Genomic DNA, 5346 nt, shown 5'->3' with positions numbered 1-5346 from the left:
CATAGCTGGGGGAATGGAGGGGCTTCACAGACAAGGTGGGAAGGGTTCACAGAAGAAGAAGGGCCAACGACACATGCATCTTTTCCTTCTTTTCCTGTTCCAGAGGTTCACTTTTTTTCTGAGTATATAAAGGAGGATGTGCCAGCAGCTGAAAAGAATCTGCCACCATTAGGCTTTTTCCCTGAGATTCGTTTTATATTAATGCTACTCCACTGACTCCATCAGGATTGCTTCTGTTGTATGAGAGAGGAAAACAGGAACCTTTCTCCTCCCATTACACACACTGAGAGGTTACACAAAGGAATAAGTCTAATGTTCTAATGAATATTAATGCTGTAAGAATCCAGAAATAATATAGAAAATATATAATACAGAGACTCGGAAACATTGGCATGACCTGGTGAAAAGGGAAAGCATTTTCCTTAATATGCAATTTGGCAGCACTAAAATACAAATATATTGTGAGATAATCTCCCTCAAAATAGCTGTAATAGGGTAAGAATAAAAAATTACTTGTAACCTTGCAGAGTCATAGGATCTCAGAGTATCTCTTCAGGGCGTACTCACCAACCACTGAAACATCCTTTGTTTTGTCTTAATAAGAAGTGGCGACTTCTTATATGTTCTTAAACAGCAGAAAGAACAAACCCTTGAACACAGAATAAAGTTTAGCCTCAACAAAGCACACACTGGAATAAAGGCCAACAAGCATCTGAACCTGGCAAGCTAGTTCAGCTTCATATACGCTCATGTCAGTATGAATATGTACTAGCAAACTGATCTGTGTCAGTGATTCTCTGCACTATTGCTCTGAGTATATAACCTCATTTTTGTAATTGTATTGAAATGCAATTTTATCCTAAGCTACAGTGCATGCTTTGCTGGGAATTTTTTTCTGGGGAGGGTAGAGAGAGGGTGGAGTTGCAAACCTTACACGTGTACCACATAGCGAGGCGCATGTTTGAGAGCTAGTCGAGCCCTGACCTGTGGGCTTTCCATCTGGAATCTAGGTGCATTTGCAGGTTGCTGTATTTTGAAGTGCCTACACTGTTCTCAGCATGATCTGCTGAAAGACCACATTGTAGTGTACACAGTCCTGCTCATGCTTAAATTATCCACAACACATTAATGAGAACCTGGTGCTGATTGTGTTCAGGCCCTCCTGAGGCAACCACTTATTGGGCTTAAGGGTTTACTTTTAAAATACAGATTACTGGCTGAGACAACAGGCTTGGACCTATGTTTAAGCAATGGTGAGACATATCCTAAGTATTTTAATGTCTCCAGCTGTCCTGGTTTTGGCTGGGACAGAGTTAATTTTCTTCCTAGTAGCTGGCACAGCACTGTGGTTTGGATTTAGTGTGAGAATGATGTAGATAACACACTGATGGTTTAGTTGTTGCTAAGCAATGCTTACCCTAGTTAAGGACTTTTTCAGCTTCCCATGCTCCACCAGGTGCACAAGAAGGTGGGAGGGGGCACAGCCGGAACAGCTGACCCCAACTGGCCAAAGGGCTATTCCAGACCATATGATGTCACGCTCAGTATATAAACTGGGGAGAGTTGGCCAGGGGGCAGTGACTGCTGCTCAGGGATGGGCTGGGCATCAGTTGGCGGGTGGTGAGTGATTGCATCACTTGTTTTTCCCGGGTTTTGTCTCTCTCTTGCTCTCTTTCTCGTTTTCCTTTTCATTACAATTTTTATTATTATTATTGTTGCTGTTGTTGTTTTATTTCATTTATTAAACTGTTCTTATCTCAACCCACGAGTTTTCTTACTTTGCCCTTCTGATCCGATTCTCTCCCCCATCCCACTGAGGGACAGATTGAGCAAGCAGCTTGTGGTGCTTGGTTGCTGACTGGGGCTAAACCATGACACCAACTCAGCATCTAAGGCCTGCTGCACAAAAAAAATGTGAAAAATAATGTATTTTTAAAAGGCTTAGGTCCTAGAACATTTTAAAAGATGTTGAGAAGGAGTATAGATTCTCCTTCTTATGCAAATTTTGCTTAGTATGAAAAGATGATTAAAAGGCAGCAGAAAACCACACTTTCTTTGTTCTAGGCTTGTCTTACTTCTCCTTTTCATAGAATCATAGAATCATTTAGGTTGAAAAAGACCCTTAAGATCATCAAAACCAACCAACCAAACATTAACCTAACACTACCAAGTCCACAACTAAACCATGTCCCTTAGTGCCATGTCCTCCAACCCCATCACATGTTTGAGGAGCCTCACATTTCCTCTACGCAGTGGTCACTTACCTACAGCCAAAACAGTCTGCTGTGCCCGGTGAGAACAGTCAGAGCATAGCAAGGTGCTGAGCACCCGCTGCACTCGTCACTGTGGGAACCCCCAGAGTCATCACTGCAGCTTTGGACATGGGTGGCTTCTCAGGAATTCCCTGGTGTTTGGCCACGTAAGTGTTTGCTAACACCACAGTGGTGGAGATGCTGTGTGACTGACCAGCTGGCCCCTCTCACCCTACAACTACATACCTAAGCCCCACATAATTAAATGTTAACCAGCATCCACTTAGGAGAGGTAAGATGACTCACATGGGAGATTTCACAGTGATGCTAAGGAGGTACAGTGCTCTAACAGGATGACTAGATATGAACTGGGTCCCAAGGCAGCCTGGCAAAAAAGACCTCAGCAACCCCTCACAGTTTGCTTGGAATTAGTATCTGTCTTGGTCACAAGGGCCCTGACTGAATGGCCCAAGAAACACAGCATGCTCTGTATCTCTTCTCACTGTACTAGCGTATTATCGTCAATAATGCATTTTAATGTACTATGTGGGCAGGAGTACTTTCAGACAAGGTTTTACAAGATAGCATGTTTTATCCTAGACTATTCTGGTTCTGTTTTTTTTTTTAATGAATTTTAATTTTCTCATTCAACAGTTGTGATTTAACCACTTTATTTTTACCAAATAGTTGCTAATTTTTGTTCTAGAACACTTTGTACAGTTTATCACAGGAGGATGATACCTGTAACAGCCCAACCGAAGCCTCTTCAAGAGAGCTGCAGCAAGCAGCCTTCTGATCGCACCTGCACCTCCAACTGTGGACCTCTTCACCTCCTTCCTTGGGTGGCCACTGTGGTGCAGAACCAGTACGGCTTGTGTCCCACTGAACTGGCACTTCCCAGTTTGCAGGCCTGCTTGGGTACCCGTTTGGAAAGAAAGTTTTCAGATATTTCTCTTAAAAACAAGTGCTTTGATGACACAACCTTACAAGCCCCTTGGCAAGTAGCCTGACGCTCATGAACACTCAGTAGATCTGTTTGCAAGAAAGGGAAGACTAATCTTCTGTCACTACAGGTTAGCTCACACTTTTGGGTAACAAAAGCTGAGGGAGCAGGAAAAAGGATCAAGGAAACCTTGATTCATTTTGCTCTCTACTTTCTGAGCACCATACACTTTCTCCTGTCAGGTGTCTAATACGTATTTCCATCCTGGGAACTGAAGTCTGTGGATCTCATCTAGTGTAGCACTGGTCTGGAAAGTGCTGATATGTTCAGTTGGCCAGTATCAGAAAGAAGAAAGTTTTGTGGCCACTAAACGGGACATAGTTCAGATTCCTGAGTGTAACAGTTGGTGTGAAAGAATTAATCTTTGCTTTGTCTTTGAGTATTTAGGCTTTGCTTTCTTTGTTTCTTTGTAGATCTGCAACTATGATTTTGAAGAAGGCTGTTAAAAGGCATTGCTATTTACAGCCAAGGTATTTTACAATTATATCCGCATGTTCCTGCTCTTTGTCAACCTAAATCCCGCATGAAAGAGGCTTTTAAATGGAAGTTTCTTGTACTGCATTCAAAAGGAATCAAGATGGGCTTGCCCCCATCTTGAGTTCTACTTCAGACTCCATCGGGTACTATCCTTGACAGCAGCCGCCAGGATGGATTGCAGATGGTGAAAGAGGCTGAGAACAAGAGGCATCCAGGCAGGCCCAAGCCCACTCTGAGGTTTAAAGACTAATACTAAAAGCTTACAACGCACACGGTTTTAGAAAGAGAATAGCTGGACAAGTACCAATGTAAAGTGTTTCCACTGACTTAATTAAAAGATTGTTTATGATGTGATAGACTAACTTCTTTTTTCACATAGCTTTTCACAGTGGTCCAGGACTGAACAAACTGTGGAAGGCGTACTGTGAATGGTATACCTGACTGGGAAGGGGTTGAAACAGGGGACTTAATGGGCTTTCTATTACCTGGATGTTTAGGTGTAGCTAACCCCAGACCATGCATGGAGCCATCTGGGACTGTGACAGTCGGAGGACACACCATTTAAGATGAACTCCTGCAAGCCCTATGAAGAGACAATTGATATCAACTTCAGTTTTTCTTATCTAGCTTACTCGTGAACAAGCTTCGTGCCCCTTCCCCTCCTCAGACTACCTAGAAAAGTCCCGTTCCTTAATCGCTTAAGGTATCTCACAAAGAACACTATCACAGTGTTTGTTACTCTGATGCTTTTGATGTGCGGCGCGCTGCTTGCGACAGTGATGGGAAAATACTGAGAGTAATCAGAAAACAGTGCTTCTACACCTGGCAGCCAAGGGGAAGGGGCGTTGGGAGTGCCTGTGGACATCTGGGGGGATACAAGGAAGACAAAGCCTTCTTTCTGCTACAGCAGAGGGAAAAGATTAGGTGGGTGTGGGTGGGAGAAGGTACGATTGTTTTCTCTGCGTGACAGGAGGGGTTAGGGAAATTGTTTATTTCTTTGTACTAGTACAGGAAATATCTTTTGTTTATGCATGTGTCTGTGGCACTGGAAGAGGCAAAGTCTTTCCAGCAGCAGTGGTGTTTCTTTTTTTTTTTTTTTTTCACTTAGGCATAGGAAGAGATTTATTTTTCTGTCTTTTTCTGTGGAAGGGGATGAAGGGCGATCTGTCCACATACCTACCAGCTGTTTCAAAGAGGCAAATATGCGTGGTCTGTACAGGCTTCAAAAAGGGTTGAGCGTAGGTAGGAGAGTTCATTTCAACGCTGTCCCAAGCTGAGCAAATGTTCAGGTATCTATTTTTGGCTCTGATGACGTTCAAACTGTCAAACCAGGAATTCAAAGCACTGTACCCCACAAAGCACGCTGTACAGTTTGGAAAACAAGGCAAATAACGCCCCCCGCGCGCTCACTTCCCTCATTCTAGCTCGAAGCACTTAGGACTCCAAGGCAATCCCAAAAGGCTCTTTTCCCTCACTGCTATTTTTTGAAGTTTTCATCCCATTCCACGTTTCAGGTTATTTCTCCTGCCTCCTACGGTGCCATCTTTGTCCTTCCAGTTTGACCCAAGTGACCCCGGCTGCCTGAGTTGGCGATTCCCCGACTTCCCACCCCCC

Source organism: Egretta garzetta, unplaced genomic scaffold (assembly GCF_000687185.1).
Source record: "Egretta garzetta isolate BGI_Z169 unplaced genomic scaffold, ASM68718v1 scaffold679, whole genome shotgun sequence".
In the NCBI taxonomy this organism is placed as follows: Eukaryota; Metazoa; Chordata; class Aves; order Pelecaniformes; family Ardeidae; genus Egretta; species Egretta garzetta.
Note: the sequence above shows the minus strand (reverse complement) of the source record.